Source organism: Marmota monax, unplaced genomic scaffold (genome assembly GCF_021218885.2).
Source record: "Marmota monax isolate L192 unplaced genomic scaffold, Marmota_monax_Labrador192_F-V1.1 WCK01_AAM20220418_F8-fsc00183, whole genome shotgun sequence".
Classification (NCBI taxonomy): Eukaryota; Metazoa; Chordata; class Mammalia; order Rodentia; family Sciuridae; genus Marmota; species Marmota monax.
In genome coordinates this window covers 1,301,422-1,321,963 of record NW_026694841.1, presented here as the reverse complement: position 1 = coordinate 1,321,963, position 20,542 = coordinate 1,301,422, and the positions used below count along the sequence as shown (strand labels likewise).

General features: G+C 56.1%; 1 protein-coding gene across 1 annotated transcript in view; it reads right to left on the bottom strand.

The window, feature by feature from the left end:
- The window catches only part of Hhipl1 (HHIP like 1), a 34,104-nt gene extending 21,282 nt beyond the window's left edge, over positions 1-12,822 (bottom strand). The window contains exon 1 of the mRNA XM_046426312.2: positions 12,616-12,822. The gene's annotated coding sequence lies outside the window, so the exon portion shown is untranslated. The remainder of the gene's footprint in view (positions 1-12,615) is intronic.
- Positions 12,823-20,542: the final 7,720 nt, after the last annotated feature.

Below are 20,542 nucleotides of genomic sequence, written 5' to 3'. Positions count from 1 at the left end.
TAAGACAAAAGGCGCAGAAGCTGTGGCTTTGCTCTGCTCTCTGGGAACCCTGGCCAAGGCAGCAAACCTGAGCAGCCTCTTCCCTGCGCCACACCTCCAGCGCCCACCCTGCCCCCAACCCAAGAGCCACACGGGGGTAGCCTGGCTCTCCCTGATCTGGCTCTGCCACGGCTCCTGCTCCTGCCCACCTTCCTCTTCCCCACAGCCCTGCCACGCGGCAGTCTGCTCTGCACCTCAGGACAGCTGCCCCTGGCCGCGCACCCTTCCCTCCCCACCTCTCTGGCAGGTCGAATTCTCCACATCCTTAAATAATACAGATGAACTAGTGTTAGAGTCTGTAAACAAGACAGGATGGCGCCTGGTATTTTGCCAGGGGGGAGTGGTTTGTGAGGTGGTGCCAGTGAGCCATTAAGTGTGGAGATTCCTTATTGGTTGACTGCTGTATCTATTTTATGTTAATTAAGATAAGCTGTGTGGAATGTATAAATACCTCTGTTGTCCTACAATAAACGGCTCCCACTCCTGCTGTATCAATGTACACAAGTTCCTCGTCACCCCCCCCCCCGTTATTCCCCCCCCCCCGTTATTTTGCTGCAAACTAGCAGGACAATACCAACAGCTGCGGGGGCTGGGGCTGATGGTGGGCCAGCCCTGTGCAGGGTGCTCTTTGTGAATCTACTTCCCCCCAAAGCAGCAGCAGGGTGTCCTCGCTCTGCATGTCCTTAGATAGATGAGGAAGCTGGGACTCCAGAGGAAGTCACCAGCCCAAGGTCATGTGCCGCAGAGTGTGCTGCACAGACAGGGTTTGAGCAAGTGTGCTGGACTCCACCAACTGGCTCTATCTACCCACCCGCAAGCCCCGGGGCAGAGCCCCGCCACACACACCACGGCCCCTTCCTCGCCTCAGTGTGCAACGGTGCCCTCAGCAGCCCAGGCTCCGTGGGGACTGCCTTCTGTCCAACCCTGGACCTGACCTGCGTGTCGTAATTATTTATTTCTGAGCCTGACACCTCTCCCCGTGTGAGCTCACCAGTCCAAGGCCCAGCCTGACTCAGCTCTGGGCCTCCAGAGGACTCAGGGGATGCGCCTCCTGCGGTGAAGGAGGCCCTAACAGCCACACACATCCTCCCCACCCACGGGGGGGACCAGGCTGGCTTCCAACAGGACGCCTCTGGGGGCAGCGGGTGACTGGCTGACCTCACAGCTATGTTTTCAAGCTCCAGTCCAGGGGCCACTCACTCCCATCACATGACCATGGCTTCGGTCAGCTATGGCCTGTCCTTCTGGCCCCTCTGGGCTGAGTCCTACCCGACAGGACAGGCAGCACCCTGCTGTGCACTTGGTCAGCTGCTGTCCCAGGCCCAAGCAGGGACACCACGTCTCACATGTTGACTCTGCCAACAAGAAGCCAGGAGCCAGGTCTTAGGTCTATGCACTGCAGTGTCTTTCATGGTCCCTGGAGTCTCCTGTGGATCAGCCAGCAGCTGCAGGTGGTCCCGGAGGCTCTGTGTATGTGCACACCTCATTCAGTCTTTGCAGGTCAGCGTCATTGTGACTCCTATTTTGCAGATGAGGAACCGGGACTAAAAGTAGACATGTTCCAAGAAGTGGCCAAACCTGGGCTCACACCAGAACTCACGCCACCCTGGTGCTCTCTCCAGATGAGCCAGGAACATTCCACTCCACAAGTGTCTCCTGGACACACACTGTGCCAGGCACTGTCCTCTACTCCAGAGACACAGTGGAGGGCAGAACAAACTTCTGCAAGCCAATCTGAGGGCATGCCACTCACCAAGGCCCAGACAGAGGGAACAAGAGGGCCTGGAGACCTTGGCAGTCACCAGCAAACCCTGGGTCCACGGCTGTTCACTCACAGCCTGGGTACTTTTACTTACACACAGGGCAAACATGGTGCTCAGAGCAGAGCAGTCAAGAACTAGGAAATAACAAGAAGCGCCAGTGACCACTGCTGGCAGAGAGATGATGAGGCACCAGGCCCCACAGTCAGTGGCAGAGAGGGTGGAAAGCCATGCCAGCAACCCACCACTTGGTTGCCTGGGCCAGGAAGTGCAGGGCAGACAGCCTGCCACCTCCCCATCCCAAGGTTGCCCCCGCGTAGCCACTGACACTCATGACTCATGGTCCTGAGTCCCGAAGGCATCTCATGCCTTCCCACTCTTGAGAAGACAGAGTCTTTGCACACAATGTCCTCTCCGTAGGACGCTCCTACTCACTCAATTCCACATCTGCCAAACTCCTGTTCATGACGCAAGAATGGACTCAAAGTCCTCTCTGACTTCGGCTCTCTCCCAGGGCTGCTGCCGGCCCTGGGCCACTCCCACAACATCTGTTCAGGGCTCCGACACAGCCCCCACTACCTTGTAACCCTGCAGCTTGCAGGAGATACTCTACACTTCTGCCCTCACCTCTCTACCGCCAGCAGTGGCCTGGATGCTCTGCTTGGCTAGGACTTCATCATCTCTTTGCATACCTGTCCATCCCACAGATGATGGCACCCTCTAGGGGGGCATCCCAGGACCCAGCACATAATCAGGCTCAGGGACAGAGGTAGCATTGGGAGAAGGGCTTTGGAGCCAGAGCGCACACTCTCTGTGCACTCAAGTGACCGTGGGCATGCTCCTGGGGCCATGTCCTCATCCATGAAAAGGGTAAGGAATTCCAACCTCACGGGTGTCATGAGGAATAAACCAAGATGATACAAGTATGTGTTGGGTAATTTTCCAGTTGGATGAGCTGGTAAGAGGTAACTGAATATCCCCTCCTCCTGGAGGCCTTCCTTCCCGGCCCCTGACACCTTTGTGCTATGCCCTCATGGGTTTTGGTAATCTTGGTGAATCTCTTGCACATTCTGGTAAGTAGCTGCTGTCTGTCCTGAACTGAACAAGGGGACTTTGAGGCTGTGCCTGCGACTTGCCAACTGCCTCCAGGCCCAGCACCAGCACAGGGCCAAGTCCTTACAGGCCCTGGAACAATCTTCTGAAGGCATGAGCCTGCAGAGGACCTTTGCAGATTTCCATCAGAAACATGATTGGATGACCTCAGGCACTTGGAGAGGGCACCTCAGTTACAGGGGAAGTTAGCACGTGGAAGGCTCATGCCAGCCATGCAGGGGATGCACATGCCATAGCTGGTCATTCTCCTCCAGAGCACACAGCATCCATGGGAGGTAAGAGCCTCCCTGTCTCCCCAGGACAGATGTGAGGCCTGAGTACAGACTGAAACCTGTAGATAAGGTGCCTGGGCCACCTCTCCTGGTGGGAATCCGAAGGTGCTGAATCTGGACACAATCTTGGCTGGCAGAGAGCAGTTCTCCTGCCAGCCATCTCCACAAAACCCCGTCAGGGAAACCATGCCCCAGCCACAGCCGCCCTCTGTAAGCTCACTCCAGACATGAGGTCACTCCCAGAGACGCCTCGGCTGGAGGTGCTAGCAGACACTCCACCATGGGTTGCTCAAGGCCAGGCAATCCCAGGAGGTTCCCAAGGAAAAGGAGGGGCCTCCTGCCAACAGACACTCCAGGACCGACTTTCCCTTCTTCTTCCTTGGACCTGTCTGCCTCATCTGCCTTGACTGGTCCAGTACATAATAAGTGTTCAATAAACAGGTGTGGAATGCATGTGTGAACTCTGCTATGTGGCCTGGGTGTGGGGAGACCAAGGACCTCATCCCAAGGAGTCCCCAGGCTGGGGAGAGCAACTCCCAAGCAACTTCCTTAGTTGCTTGGCCAGACTCTTCAGCTCTTAAGACGCCCAGCATGGGGGTTCAGCAGAGTCTGGGGCTGGTGGTGGGCCAGGAAGCACTAGAGAAATTTAACTGCATCTATTGTTTGAGCCACTTAATTTGCATGGCAACCCTGGGGGACAGTTAAGAAATCTGTCCCCATGTTATTTATTATTATTGTTGTTAACAGTAGTAATAGTATTAGTAGTGAATGCACCCTGGAGCATATAACCACTGAGCCACATCTCCAGACCTTTTTAAATATTTTATTTAGAGACAGGGTTTTGCTGAGTTGCTTAGAGCCTCCCTTAGTTGCTGAGGCTGGCCTCAAACTTGTGATCCTCCTGCCTCAGCCTCTATAGTGGCTGTGATTACAGGTTTGTGCCACCACGCCTGGCCCTTTTTTAAATATATTTTGAGACAGGATCTTTCCAAGTTGCTCAGGCTGGCTTTACTGGAACTTGCCATTCTCTGCCTCAGCCTCCTGAGTCTCTGGGATTACAGGCGTGTACCAACATGCCCAGCTTCTGTCCCCATTTTAAAGATAATGTAACTGAAGTGTGCAGTGGTGATAGTCCCAAGGTCACAAAGTCAGAAGGTGGCACAGCCAGGATCAACCCCAGGACATCAGGTTCCATTAAGCCCTTCTGCCCCTTTCCCCTCGCCTGCCCCCTGCTGGCCGAAGGCTGGAGTACTGCGCTGCGCCCGTGAGATAGCTCCACCCCTGAGCGCCTTCTCTGTCCAGTTGATGGCCAGGGCCAGCCTTAGGGCTCCTGGTGACACCCTATTTCTGCATTCAGCCAGACAGCTTTTGCCCACGGGGGGCAATCTCACAGAAGGAAAACAGCTATGATAGTGTGGTGTGGGCAGAAGTCAGCGGGGAGGCGTCACTCAGGTGAGGGCGCCCTTCCAGCGGGAGCACCCAGGTGGGGCCGGAATACATCCAGGGTCCAGGACTCACACAGGCCAGGTCAGGGAGGAGGCAGGGGCTCTTAGACTGCTCCCGCAGCGTAGGGAGGGGCCCTCATAGGGAACAGTGTCCCCTAGACCTTTCAACCACGCCTGGCACCTTGACCACGCCCTCTTCAGAGCCCCTGATCCCCTCGCGCGGCAGCACAGGGAGCCGGGCTTAAACGCCTCCGCATCCCGGTACCGACCAGGGCGGGGTTCCTCCAGGTGGGGTACTGCGGGGCAGAAAAGCCCCTAGTCTCGGAAAGAGTAATGACATCACCTGTCCCGTCTGCGCTGGGAGAGGCAACTGAGGCCAGGGAAAGGCTCACGTTACGAAGCTTATGAATGGCAAAGCCGAGAGCTGTCCGGGGATGCCCGGCTCCCCGACCGGTGCCAGATGACTCCCTCTAGGATCCTCGACTTCCAAAGCCAGGGACCCACTTCTGATCCTCGCCCCAGTGATCTCCGCTCCGCGACCGGGCGGTCAAGGCCCCCGCGCACGCGCCCCGGTACCGCGTGCCCGCCCAGCCGCCAGCGCCCCTGCCGCCGCGCCCACTCACCTGGCACAGCAGGTCCAGCGCGTAGCCGGCGCACGCGGCCCACATCTGGGCGTCCACGCGGGCCGCCAGGGCGCCGAAACGGTGGGCCAGCGCTGCATCCTGCTCCGGAGCGCAGCAGCCGAAGGCCGAGTACTGCGCGCAGAAGCGCAGCGGCTGCGGCGGCCGGAAGGGCGGCCTGAAGTCCAGGCACTGCGGGTGCGCGGCGGCCGGGAGCGCCCGCAACACTAGCAGCACCCGCAGCGCCAGCGGCGCCCCGGCCCCGGCCCGCCGCCCCGCCATACCGCCCGGCGCGGCCAGGCGCGGCCCGGCCCGGCCCGCGGAGGAAGAGGCGGAGGACGGCGCCCCTGGCCCGGCGCAGCCCCCGAGCGCCGCCTCCCGCCTCTCCTGCACCCTCCCGGGGCGCTCTCGGCAAAGATCCGCCCCGCAGACTTCGAGTTTGGGGACCTCCTCTGCCAGGAGGTCACCTCTGGCCAGGGACACCCTGGCGCGCCGGGCGGACCGTGGCACAGTCTCTGTTCCCGCTCTGCTCACAGCCCCTTCCTCCAGGCCCCGGAGCCTTTCTGAATTCATCCGCAGTGGCCGGGCCCAGGGGGCCGCGTGTGTTTCACGTTTTCTCCTGGGCTCGGCTTCTTCCCCCAGGTGCAGGTTAGCCGGAGGGGTGAAGGGCTCCAGGGCCCAAGCCCAGACTCCTAGATTCCTCCAGTCCCACCGCCTACTGGGCCAAAGGAGCCAGTGATCAGAAACTTTCAGGGAGCTGAAGTGAGGGCGTGGTGTAGGAGGCAGGCGGTGTCAACCCAGAGTCACAAAACGTGAAACCTGAGGATGGGGGCCTGGAGGTTGTGACAGCCCCCAGGTCCCACCCTTGGCCCTGCCCCAAGATTCTTCCCGTTCTCCCCTCCTGGGCCAGCAGTTTCCACAGCGCCCAGGGCCTACTGAGCCTCCTTCTTCAGCTCCAGATGGGGATGCCCCGAGGGGTGTACCTCCTGGGATGGGTACCTAGAAGCCCCTAATACACACATACTCTGCCTCATCCACCTCAGAATCTCACAATGCCAAAGACACCTAGTGCATCCCAAAGTGGACCTCAGCTCCTGCCCTCCCTGGAATGCCGTCCCCAACGGGCTCCATCTGGCAAACTCCTGCTTAGTCTTCATGGCCCCAAGCCACAAACCCACCCTCTCTGCAGGTTTGAAGGACCAGCGCTGCTGGCGGGGCTGGGGGTAGATTAGATTTAGCAGGCCTGTGGGCTCTCAGGCCTGTGGCTCAGGCCTGAACAGGGGCAGGGGTGAGTTAAGGGTCTCTACACAAGACCAAACACCTCCAAGTATTTGGAACAGCAAATTTAACAGAGAATCCATGACAAAGAGGCCCCAAAGCCATACAGGGAACAATGTGGCAGCCTGGAATCAGCAGCAGCGGATGAGTCCACCGGTGTTCTGGCACTGGAGTCAAGGCACTGTGGTCACCTGGCCAAAGCCTCGGGCCTGTCTGGTGGAAGCTGGAGAAGGTCACTGTCAGAGATCATCAGAGACAGACAGACAGACAGGGGAAGGCTTCCTCCAGCCCTCAGCTCCTAGCAGTATTTCTCATTGGCTGGACTGAGCAGGGGACAGCTGAGTGAGAACCTGGGAAATGCAGCCTTGAGTGGGGGCACGGAGAGCAGGGCAAGGACAGAGCCAGTAGGGTCCAAGGGCACAAGACCCAGGAAGGACACAGGACTGTTTCCCCTTCCCAGCTGGCTGTCGGAACAAGGTAATGGGACATCAACTCAGGGCTCTGGATGCGTGTGTTGAGGTGGAAGTGACACAGCCTGGGCCATAACCATGAGATTGCGGGAAGGCACAGTTAGAGGACTGCTCTCTGGTGTTCTGCTGAGCTCTCGTTCCCAGCCTACGGGAATCTTCTGGAGGTTTGTCGACTCATTCATTGGACAGGTGTTCATAAGCGACTGTGGGGCACTAGACTTGATACCCATGGTCCCCACCAGGCAGTTTCCAGATCTATGCCAGGTGCACTGGCTGCCTGACCCTAGAGGAGGCCTGCCACGTTGAGTCAGGGCAGGGAGGCTTGGAGCCCAGAACCCACCCACCTGGTGCCTCCATCATGGTATCCCCATCCCCAGGGGCTCCCCACTCCCAATAGGTCTGGGCAGCATGGGACACAGTGACCTTGTGTTGAGGTTCATATACACACAAGGGACCAGACAGCAGGAACTTGCCAGCACTGCCCTTAAAATCAGTGACTTGCCTTAGACCCAGGAGAGAACTAAGGTCCCAGGCCAACTGTCGCTGACACTCTGGAGAGACAAGCAAATCCAGCCTTGCAGCGGAGAGCAGCTGATTTTCAGCAGAGGTCGCTGGAGCCACAGGCTGGCAGGATGGCTTAAGCAGACAAATTGCTGGAGGCTGAGTGTGAGAGCCAACGACTGGGGACCATAGTCTTGGGGGCACACTTTTGTAGTTTTTTTCAGGACTGGGGATTAAAGCCAGGGGTGCTCTGTCATTACATCCCAACCCTTTTTATTTTTTATTGTGACATAGGGTCTCCTGAATTTCAGACTGGCCTCCAACTTGTGATTCTCCTGCCTCAGCCTCTTGAGTCCCTGGGATTACAGAGCGAAAGAAAAACCCCATCAGCAGGCACAGTGGTGCATGTGACTTGGGAGGCAGGAGGGTCACAAGTTGGAGGCCAGCCTGAGCAACTCAGAAAGACCTTGACGCAAAATAAAAAATAAAAAGAGCTGGGGATGTAGCTCCGTGGTAAAGCACCCCTGGGCTCAATCTCCTATGTTGCAGAAAAGAAGAAAAAAAAAAGAAAAGAAGAGAAAGTAAAACCTGCATGAACCCAGAAGTCTGTATCTAGCAAAATTATCCTTCAAGAGTAAAAAAGAAATGAAGACCTTCCCAGAAAAACAGAAGTGGGAGGATTCATCTGCTGGTGAGCAGATCTGTCCTACAAAAAACGGTTAGAAGTTCTTCAAGTGGAGCAGCACTGCTGTGGGTCAGACGCTCAGCATAGGGACACGAGTGAGGAACAAGCAGTCGGGTGGGGGTGGGGTGGGGTGGGGTGGAAACAATCTGATAAGTTAGTTGCAGGACACCTGAAGTGGCATTGTGTGATTTGAAAGTGGATTTACATTAGTCAAAAATGTATATTCCCAAGTTGGGGGGTAAACTCAGTGGCTGAGCACTTGCCTAGCGTGTACAAGGCCCTGGGTTCAATCCCAGTAGAAAAAAAAAAAAGAAGTATATTTCCTCTGTATTGTCCCCCATGTTTAAATAATTAAAATTTTAAAATATTAAAAATTCTAAAATTTTTAAAAAAATTATAGTTATAGGTGGACACAATACCTTTATTTTATTCATTTATTTTATATGGTGCTAAGGATCGAACACTGTATCTCACGAGTGCTAGGCAAGTTCTCCACCACTGAGCCACAACCTAGACCCTAAAATTTTTATAAAATTTAAAGTCTATTAATAAAAAATACTACAAAACAACCTGAATATTGCACATTCTTAGACAACTTCTATAATAATTTTTAAAGTTTTTTTGGGGACTTTGGTTGCTCTTTGCTATACAGGGGTTCATCCCCCAGCTCTTGAGTATGCTAGGCAAGTGCTCCACCACTGAGCCACACCCCCAGGCCTTTTATCTTATTTTGAGACAGGGTCTTGTTCAGTTGCCCAGGCTAGCTTCACACTTGTGATCCTCCTGCCTCAGCCTCCTGAGTTGCTACAGACAACCATGTGCTACTTGTAACTGACTTGAAATAGTATTTACAAAGTCATTTGGGCTGCACACCTGTAATTTCAGAGACTCGGGAGGCTGAGGTGGAAGGATTACAAATTTGAGGCCAGGTTCAGCAACTTAGCAAGGCCCTAAGCAACATAGTGAGACCCTGGCTCTAAATAAAATATAAAAAGGGCTGGGGAGGTGGCTCAGCGACTGAGCATCCCTGGGTTCAATCCCCAGTACCAAAAAAAACAAAAAGTCATTTGGGCCCGTAAAGCCTGCTCTCCACCCATCCTGACCTGGACTGGCATAAGAAGGACACCAGCCCTACTTCAGATTTCCCAAGTGACCCCATACAAGACTCTTCTCCCTTCAGCCTCAGTTTCCCCATCTCCTGAATGGGACGGAGTCACTGCTGGCCAGTCTGGTTTCCCAACCCCTGGTCACAAGAGCCACATGAAGTCATGAGGGTCCAGCACCATTGCCCACATTTCCAGGACACACAAGCCAGACAATCACCAGCACCTCTCTAGCCAGACTCATGGGCACAGGCACATGTGCACGGCTTCTGCAGACCAGATGCCTGCTAATTACATGGTGGTCAGCATCTTTTCCAGAAAGACAGGCAGGGCCTCGGGACAGCCTGTCCACCCACTGGGCAGCTCTTGCCCCATCCTGAGGGCAACAGCCAGGCATTGGTTGGTCCTTTCTCCCTAGCCAGGCCTCCTCTGGCCACTCCTGGCCCCAACGGGAGCATGTGCCAGGACTGCGTGCCGGAGAGTAAACTGTCCTGCCCGGCCACCCTGGCAGCTGGACTCCCTGCACCATGTGTATCAAGGCTGGGCAAGGCCTGGGGCCAGCAGAGGCCAGAAGCCCTGGACCACAGCCCAGGGCTTTCGTAAACATTTCACAGCCATGGAAAATTACCAGGAACAGAGGAAGGAACTCCAAGACTCTTTTCTGGATTTCGTCGATGGTAAAACTCAACCACGTTCCCTTCAGATGTCCGAAATCATTTCTAAAACATGAGGAGTTGATCTCTGCTGCGTGCACTGGGTTTTTGTATTTCAGAATACTGGGTTTGGGTCCTGGCTCTGCAAGTCACTAATTCTGTGGCTGTGGACAGGTCACTTAACTCTCTGTATCTTGACTTACTCATCTGGGGTCATTAAATGAGGCTGTTAGAAATATGCCTAGCCAGTGTGGTGGCGCACCTGATCCCAGTGACTGGGGAGGCTGAGGCAGAAGGATCGAGTTCAAGGCCAGCCTCAGCAACTTAGTAACACCCGTCTGTCTCAAAATAAAAATTTTAAAAGGGAGCAGCTCAATGGTAGAGTGCTTGGCCAGCATGTATCTAGTACCTGGGTTCAATCCTCAGCCCTGGAGGAAAAAAAAGAGCTCTCATGCTGAACTTTTCTTTTTGTGACTTGCTTCTGTCCCCTCAATCTGCTGGTGTTTGAGATTCATCGGTGCTGATAAGGACAGGTCAGTTGCAATCCTCCTGCCTCATCCTCCTGAGCCACTGGGATCGTAGGTGTGCTCCACGGCTTGCCCAGAGTGCCCATTGCCACTGTCCTGCAGAGCCGGCAAATCACCAAAGAACAGCCTGGGCCACCCCGAAGACCCGCTTGAATACCACCTCGCTGGTCTCCTTTTAAAACGTCTATTTTTTTTTGGGGGGGGGTAGACAACCAGGGATGAACTCAGGGGCACTTGATCACTGAGCCACATCCCTATTTTGTATTTTATCTTGAGACAGGGTCTCACTGATTTGCTTAGCACCTCACTGTTGCTGAGGCTGGCTTTGAACTTGCCGTGCTCCGGCCTCAGCCTCCCAAGCAGCTAGGATTACAGGTGTGCACCACTGAGCCTGGCCAACAGCTATTCTTTAAACTTGGGGAAAAAAAAATAAGAATGGAAGGCAGAGGTGGGGGTTGACGGAAGCCCAGTGCTGTGCCCAGGGCTTTGTCCTGCACCCCACAGGCCTCACACGGGCGCCACAGCACACAGGAGCAGCCTGGCCCAGGCCCAGGCCCCAGGGCCCACGAGAACCGGGAGAAGGTCCTTTCCCCCAATGCTGCCCCACCCTGCGTGCCCGCAGGAACCAGGGCACGGTTCTTCCTGGCTCTCCAGAGGCCTTGCTAGATTTCTGCCACCCCCATGATGGCCCTCCCCGTCTCCTCCACCTCCTGGACAGCCGGGTGCCCGTGCTCTGCCCATCACATGCAGAAGGAGAAACTGAGACACATGGAGGCAATGGTGATTCTGAGTCATAATGGGGTCAGAAACCACTAGGACTTGAATCCAGGGCCGGGGCCCTGAGGGTGAAGGCCTCAGCATAGTTGGCGCCAGGGGAGGGCTGGAACCCAGGGCTTCTAGTTCCCAGGCCAGTCTGTGGCCCAGACCCTGAGACCAATGCACAGCAGGACTTGGCTCCAAGACAGTCTTACGAAAGCACAAGGTGACTGTGTGAAAGTGCATCCAGAAACTGGGCAAGCAGTGGAGCACACCTAGGATCCCAGTGGCTCAGGAGGATGAGGCAGGAGGATGGCAATTTCAAGGCCAGCCTCAGCTACTTAGTGAAGCCCTAAGAGAGACCCGGTCTCAATTTTTTTTTTTTTTAAAGGGGCTTGTGCCTGGTGCAGTGGTGCACACCAGTGATCTCAGTGGCTCATGAGGCTGAGGCAGGAGGATCCAGAGTTCAAAACCAGTCTCAGCAATGGCGAGGTGCTAAGCAACTCAGCAAGACCCTGTCTCTAAATAAAATATAAAAAAGGGCTGGGGATGTTGCTTCGTGGTCGAGTGCCCCCGAGTTCAATCACCGGTATCAAAAAAAAAAAGTGGGGGAGGCTGGCAATACAGCTCTGTAATTATGCACCCCTGGGTTCAATCCTTAATTCCACCCAAAAATTCATTTATAAATATGCGATTATTCTGAAGGCCAAACATCAAAGCACAGCCAGTCTCCTGCCCCCAGAAGCCAGCCTGTGGGTCCCGCAGCAGGGAGCTTGCGCTCTGTCCACCAGAGCCCTCCTAGGCTGCCTCCTATCTGAGGACCCTTCTCCAGTTGAAGAAATGAACCAACGAATGAATGAATGAATGAGAGGAGTCGGCACTGCAGGGAGGGTGGAGAGGTGGAGGGAGAGCCCAGCTCTCCTGCCAATCCCAGGACCAGTGAGGTCCCGACAGGAGCCCCCACAGTCCAGCTCCCTCCCGTTGTGACCCAGACAGGGAAACCAAGGCCCGAGAGGAGGTGCTCCCCTGGGAGGCTCCCTGGCCCACAGCTGGTTTTCCCTGGGACTGTCCTGGGCTTCTGGATGCTTCCCCCTCATCCTCCTGCCCCCCTCCCTTGAGCACATTCTCCCCGAAACCTGGGTCACCATCTGAGGACCACAAAAAATGGGGACCTACTTCCAAAATAACCCCTGGAGGGAAGCCAGGGTGGGGGTAGGATGCACAGTTGGCCTTGAGTCGATAAGGGAGCGTGACAGGGACGCAGCATTACCTGGCCCTCTATCCTGTGGATGTTTAAAGCTTCCTGTTAGAGACTGTTTGAAAAGTCAATTAATCAATAAAAAGAAACAAATAAGAGACGATACACCCCCACTGGGGAAAGCCGGCCTCTCACCTCAGCCTCCTCTTCCTCCAGCTTGCTGCCAGCCTCTGGCTGAGGCACAGTGAGGCATCGTCTGACCAGGAGCCAGCAGCCACCCGCAGCTCCGCGGCTCTCAGGAACACACCCTTCAGCCCAGACGCCCCGAGATGCAGGCTGCAGGCGGTCTCTCCTGACATTCCCTCTGTGCTGTTCTGGAGAACACCACTTTCTCCGTGCTCTTCATGGAGGCTGGGGCCTCACAGGGTGCCATGGTCACTTCAAGTCCGTCTAGAGATTCAAGGCATGATTCTGCATGCTAAAGGCCCTGAGAAGTCCTGCAGCTGACGCCTGGTTCCCTTATGCTTGGGTAAGATGTATTTTCCCAGCACATCTGGATCGCTGTTCTGGGCTAAGCCTAAGTCATCAGGATGCCATTTCCTCGAGCAGCCGGCGGAGATGGGGAGGAGTCACATCTCCCGTGGCCCCTGCCCGCCTCCCAGCCCCGGCAGAGGTTTGTGCACAGGCAGGTAACCAAAGGCTCCTGTGGCCAGAAGCCCTGGGACAGACGTGCTCTCTGGGCTCCGTTCCCCATGGCCTCGAGCAGACTGTGCAAGCACCTGCCGTCAGGGAAGGCCCGACACTGACGCTGACCCCAACCCGCACGCCACCCCAGGAGGGGTCAGTGGTGGCTTTGGTCCTGTGCCAACCTCCCTGGCTGACTCGCTCCAGGGCTCTTCCCAGACGCGGGGACTTTCCGACCCTGTCCTGGATGTGGGAGGACGTGGAAAATGCTAACCAGGACACCAGAAGGCCGGTTTCCAAACCCAAATTCTGGGGGAAATCCTAGCATGTGGACGCCCAGCTGGACACGGCTGCCACTTTACAGATGGGAAGGCTGAGCGGCCTGCTCTCCGGAGTCCAGCAAGAAGGGTGGCTCTGGAAGCAGGGCAGGGCCCGGAGTCCGTGGACACAGCTGCCCCACCTAACAACCCTGGGCTTGGTAAGCAGGTCCAGCTCACCAAAAAAACACGTGTCAAGGTCTCGACTGCCCCACTGCCCCCCAGGCCCTCCACAGCGCCCTGTGTGGCCCCCATGGGGGGTTAGCACCCCATCTGGGCTTCAGGGAGTCCCTGGCTGGGTCCAGACCTGGCTCCCAACTCCGCAGGTCTCAAGCAGCAGTGCCCACTCCCATTGGCCGTGATGTGCCATCTGGGGTCCCCAGAACACAGAGTTTTACTACAGGACCATTTGGTTACTTTGGGGGGTCCTAGACCTCACAGATCTCCCTGGGTGTCCCCACAGGGCCTGCCAGTGGGCTCCCCTGGCTGCCTCTAAAGCAACAGTCATGTGGGCTACCGAACAACCCCAGGACCCCTCCTGGGCTGCAGCCCGAGGCAGTGCCCCCTGGAGGGACTCTGTAGGCAGCCCCTGTCCCCAGCCTGGTGCCCTGCCTCTCAGTCGGGGCTGGTGGAGGGCAGCTTGAATGGTCACTGCCTTCTCCAGTTGCTGACTTCCTTGTTCCAAACCTGTGTGTCACTCCCACCCCAGGGAGGCCCCTGGATCCGCAGGTAAACCCACCACACCTGCCTACTCACCACTCGGCCAGACTTGCCCAAACAAGCTCGAACTCCAGTTGGGAATTGAGCTGAGGCCACAGGTGGGAACTTCTCTACACCTCCCCCGCCCATAAATGAAAAGTCATATATATATATATATATATATGCCCTCTGTAGGCTTAGAAGACCCTCATTTAGGCTGAAGAGAGAAAGATCATGCCTGACCTGGAATCCCAAAGGACTATACCAGGCTGAATGATGGACCAGCGTCACAATGGAGATTTAAAGCCGAACACCTGCCTGCATAAGAAGAGCACAGAAAGAAGAATCTTGGATAAGCACCTCCAAGATCCCAAACAGTCAGCCACCCAAAGTGCCACTGTGGTTCTGGGCACTTTAACAATGGTCTAACACTCCCAACATGGAAGGTGATAGACAGCCTGCTCAGAGCTTGGCTGCTCAGAACCCCTTGTAACAGAAAGTCAAATGGAAGCATATTCAAAGTTAGGGTCTAGCATGGCAAGAGGATCTGGTTTTAGGTTTTATGAGAAACTCGGTATATTTGGGCAAGGTGTGGGAACCCGGGCTCTGTGTGGGAGAGAGGGAAGCAGTCCTGCTCAGGGAGCTCAGAGAGCTGAGCTAGTGCCAGGAAGAAGAGCGTTCCAGTTCTCTTCAATATCAGGGGTCAGGATCCCACAGAGGTAGTGAGCTCCCCGTCCTCAGAGGTCAGCCAGCATAGGCTGTGCAAATGCCCCTTGAAGAGCACTCGACAATATCTCTGCTGGGTCTGGGTGACCCCTGAGGTGTACCTAATGCAACACTGGGGGTCCTTGAACATGCACACGCACACACACGCACTCACACACGTGTGCCAAGCTGCCCCTTGTTCCACATCTAGGGTCTCTGGTCCCTGGTGGCTCATAGATGTTCCGGTGAGAGAGCCAGGACTGGGTCAGGCTGTGTCCAGCAGGTGTGGCCTGGCTTCATCTTGGCTCCCAGCCCCACCCCCCCGCTCCATCCCAGGCTCTGCCTTGAGACAATGCCCTGGGCTGGCCTTGCCATGGACCCCACCCCGAATCCCAGGCTGTGATGGGGGGATGGACGGAACCCCGACGGAGTAGCCAGGGGAGGGGTCATCATAGCCCACTGGGTGATAGACTCCATGGACCAGGAGGCCCCATGGACCTGAGTCAGAGATGACAGAGTGGGAAGACCCTCGGAGCACCCCCCAGGTCACTACTTCCCGCCGAGGAAGCCAGGCCGGGTGAGCAGGGATTCACCGATGGCCGTCCTCGAGCCATCGTGCGGAAGGCAGGTGTGAGGCCTGAGGGGGTTGAACTGCACCCCCAGTTCTTATGTACAAGTCCTGATGCCAGAAGCTCAGAAGGTGACCTTATTTGGAAGCCCGGGGAGTCGTTATGGATGTAACTAGTTAAAATGACACCGTTAGGGTGGACACCATCCCAAGAGGGCTCGTATTAAAAGGGCAGCTTGGACATCCAGGGAGAATGTCATGTGAACACGGAGCCAGGGATGCAGAGCTCCATCTACCACCCAAGGAACACCCGCCACCACAGTGGCCACCGGAGCCTCGGGGAGGCCTGGGGCAGGTCCTGCCTCGAGAGGACCTGCCTCCATCCAGACCTCCAGCCTCAGGGAGTGTGAGAGAAGGCATGTCCCTGTAGACGCCATGGAGTCTGCTGACCTGTTACAGCAGCCTGGGGGAGGTGACACAGGATCTGTGTGACCAGGGAGCCTCATGTCCCCACCCCCAGGCTCAGTTCCCAGGTTCTCTGTCCTGTCTCACTGGCTTTGGCCTGGGCAGACCTTTCTTCTCCACGACCTCCCTAGTCCCTTTGCACCCCTGCAGTGCCATCTCCACGAGGCTCTCCATCTCCCAGCAATCGTCTTGGTGAGTGTGACTAGTAACGCCCGCTCTATGGAGGACCAAACTGAGGCTGAGGGACCATGGGCTGGGACTGAGGCTGCCGATGCTCAGGCAGGGGCACCAGGCGCAGAGCTCCTGTCGCCACGGCATATCGGTAGAGGCCATGTGATGGAATTCTGGGTACCATGGGGGCACAAGGGGTTCTACCTACAGGGCTTCATTTTGGGGGTCCCTCTGCCTCCTGTTAGTTAATGGGGGCTAGTCTTGCCCTGTCTGAGGACCGTATCAGATGGCTTCAAAATCCTGCTGAATGTTGAGATCTCAGAAACAGGACACGGAGCCCGATGGGTGCTCAGCCAGTGCTAAACCTCTTAGAGGTTTCTAGAAGCACCCCCCAGGCAGGGCAGCGTAAACCAGGAGATGTATTTCAGCCCATGGTGGGAGGGTCTTTCCAGATGGGGACTTGGCCAGTCAGGAGATAAGCGCCCCGTTGCTGGAGGCAAGCAAGTAGTTGCTGTCAGCTCTGCCATGACTAAGGGGGAAATTAGGGTACTTCCAACTTCCTGTCACTCATTCTGTGAGTCTTTGACATTTTAAAAGTGATTTTAAGTACAGGTAAAACTTACGTAACTCAAAAATCCAAAAGTACAAAACTAAATCCAGTAACAGTGAGTCCTTCCTACCCTACACCCCAGCCTATATCCCAGCTTCCCAGCTCTCCTCCTAGAAAACCCTGCGTGACACCATTTCCTGGTCACCTTGCAGAGTGTCTACGCATGCACTCCCAGCATAATTGTTATTTATTTTAAAAACAAATCCACATTTACATTATTTTTATTTATGTTCTGCTTCTTGCTTATTTCACAGAACAATGAGTGTTACACAGCCCGTGACATGGGCCAGCGGGATAATGGGGGCCGGGAGGTGGCTCTGCGTTAGAGCCCTCTTCCATCCCATCTGAGGTCCTGCGTTCTGTCCCCAGTGCAGAAGAAAAAATTCATAATAACAAAATAAATAAATTGTAATGATGCCCACCTCACAGGGCTGCTGGCAGACGAGGTTTCCCTGGCTTGGCACCCAGCAAAGGGCCCAAGAAGGGCCCTATGTCCCTGCACATCACAGAGGGAGCAGGCCTGGCTGTGTGGCTGCTGCAACTCCACAGGCCACCAGGGGGCCCCTTGGTGCCACCTGGTCTTGCTTGTGGCCATTGCACTGTCCAGGGGTGACCAAGGCAGGGAGGCTCCTCAGGGGGAGGGTGGGAGGCAGGGAGGGCACGGCTGGGGCTCACATGTCCTGAAGCGCTGCCCGCCCTGCATGCCTCTGCCATGCTCCATGGTGGGCACGGCTGCTGTACCAACTCCATGAGTCCACAGGGAAACTGAGGCCCAGAGAGGGGGTATGACATAGCTGAGGCCACACAGGCATGAGACGGGACCTGTGGACAGCCCACTCTCAGGGCAGCGGGAAGGGGTGAGAAAGAGAGAGGGCTCGGGAGCTGGGGACAGATGTCAGGTGACATGTGCCACCCTCACCTCACCTGAAAAGTCCTCCTTGGCCATCCATTTTATCATTTTCATTCAGAGAAGACAGAAAGAAGAGACTGTCCCCATAGAGCCATGGTCCACCTCCCCAGCCCACCTGTGACCTCAGCACCTGCTGCCCCAGTTGGCACCTGGGCTCCCTCCCGCTCAGCGTGTTCTCGGACCAGGCCCAGCTCACCCTGACCTCAGCAACGCCTCCTTATCTCTCGCAGTCACCCCTGCTTCCTGGGCTTCACCTCCACGCTCACATCCCCCCAAGTCCTGCTGAAATGCCATCCCAGTCCTGTCTCCCCAGCCCACGTGAGTGCCAGGACCTCTCGTCATTCAGCCCCAGCACCTTGGCATCTGGCCGAAGAGCTGGGAGATGGGCACTGAATGAAGGAACGCAAACTCCATCCGGTCATCAAGTCCTCGCTCCTCACCAGATACTCCTAAGCCCCTCCTCCACACTTTGCAAAACAGCATTTAACCCCCACAAAACCCGGAGTCACAGAAGTTGTGGGCCTCACCTTAGAGCTGGAGAAGGGAGGCAGAGAGACAAAGGAGCTGCCTTCCAAGACCAGTTGTAAATGGCGGAGCCTGGATTGACTCGGTCCTACCCCACATTCCATGGCCTTTCTTATTACACCACAATATGTCTGAATGACTCCATAGTGGGGGGGTGGGGGTGGATGGGTTGGTGGATGGATGGGTGGATGGATGGGTGGATGGGTTGGTGGATAGATGGCTGGCTGGGTTGGTGGATAGATGGCTGGCTGGGTTGGTGGATAGATGGCTGGCTGGGTTGGTGGATGAATGGGTGGATGGTTTGGTGGATCGATGGATGAATGGGTTAGTGGATAGATGGCTGGTTGGGTTGGTGGATAGATGGCTGGATGGGTTGGCGGATAGATGGAGGATTGGGTGAATGGATGGATGGATGAGTGAGTGGATGGGCAGATGGACAGGCAGAATAGTACCACAAACAAATCCTTGTGCTGGTGACAGACCACTCTCTCCTTCACTGGCCCACTATTCCCCCAGGGGCAGGCCTTGCATCTGGCTCCACAGAGGGGTCAGGCTAATGGGAGGAAGAATAGGTGTGCCTCCATGGCCAGGGTTCTAGAAGGCATTTCTGAATGGGGCAGTGTTTGTACCTGGACCTGGGGATAGGACAAAGTAGGTATTTCCAAGCAAGAAGCTCCAGGGTCATCACCTGGGCACAAGGACAGGTAGAACAGAGCTCAGGGAGAGAAAAGGACTCCTAGGACCCAGAATTCTGCCTCAGAGAGCAAGAAGATGACCCTGGCCCTTCTCTGTCCTGTACCTGCAGAGCATCCCTTTCTGGCAGCCTGCATGTGACCATCCCTGGGGTGACACAGGCCCTGGATCCCCTGATCTTGAGGCTGCAGCCTTGACCTTCAGGCCCAGAGAGGGGCCAACTGGACAGGCTGTGTCCCAAAGGCCTAGAGCGGTCTTGAGTGGTTTCCACCTCTTTTCCATGGCCCCAGTGGGCAGGACAGACCAGAACAGGACAGAACTGGAATCTTGGCAGGAGCAGGGAAGCAGGTAGCCTATTTAGTAGGCTCTGCTGTCACCTCTCAGTCCTGGGACCCAGCGGGGCTGGGACGACAAACACACAGGTCAGTATTCTCCATGGAAAACAGGCCTCTGACTTCATCAGCCCAGAGAGAGAACTCTGCTGGGGCCTCAGACTGTCCCAACCGAGAGCAGCTACACGGTCAACACACGCCAGGCCCAGCTCCCGGGAGGCAGGTCACACAGGACGTTGGTCTGCAGTGCCTTCTCAGTGAGTCCACTTTTCCTCCAGCATTAGGACAGACAGTGCCTTTGGTTGTCCCGACATGGAGGGACAGTAATGAAGACAGTTGCTGAGCACCAAGATCTGTCAGACCCAGTCCACGGCGTCCCGGCTGACTTAGTTTTGCTCTGTTGTGCAGATGGGGAAACCGAGCTCAGGGGAAGGCTCTTGCCCAAGGTCATTCCAGGATCGGGCAGGAGCTCCAGGCTTGGGTCCAGCTCTTAATCATCAGGGGTGCTGCCTTTTGGAGTCGGGTGCTCGGCTTGCACAGGAGGGGTAGTGCTTTCTGAAAGCAATGAGTTGATGCTGAACGTCCATGTCCTTGAATTGCCCCTGTGAATTACCCATGGCCAATGCACCCAGGGCAGATGGGCACTGGAGAGGCTGCCGGAGCCCAGGATCCCTGGGAGGTGAGTGAGGTTCCCATGGTCTCCACTAAGGCTGGGGCCTCTGTCTTCAGCACCTTCCTGGTGCAGATGGGGACAGGACCCCCTGCCTAATGGGCACTGGCCAGGCACCTGGCCTCAGTGACACAGTCACACAGATCTGCTGGCCCTTGACAGTGACAGTGACTGATCTGGGGATTCTGTTGTGATGGTGACAATGACCAGGGGAGGCAGCTTGGCATACCGGCCAGAGACTGGACCCTAGGACAGGCACACCTGGCTTCAGGTCCCAGCCAGCTTGTGGGATCTTAAGCTGGTGACTTGACCTCCCTGCACTTCAGTTTCCCCCTCCTCAAAGTGGGTCTCGGTTGTTGAGAGGCAGCAGGCCACCCAGGGACCACACACTTGGACCACAGCAAGTGCTGGACGGGCCCGAGGCGCTGCCCCGGGGGGAGGGGGGCAGCCCTACAGTGCCGTGTGCTATTGGAGTGGGCCACCCAGCAGCCCAGGTGACCTGCAATCACATGTTCCCACAGCCACGCCACTTGCTTGTCCTCGACAGACAAGCTTTTGTCTCCTGTGACGATGGCACCTGGCCAGCAGCTGACCTGCCTCTTCCTCATGGCAGGTCAATTTCACCAGGTTTACTACTCTCTGTCATCATGGGACCTGACGGGCACCCCCTTTAGAGATGGGGCGACTGAGACGTGCAGCAGGTGAGGGTTCGCCTCTGGCCCGAGGTTCAAGCAGGGATTCCGAGTTTCGCTAGGAATGGGGTGAGTTCCAGG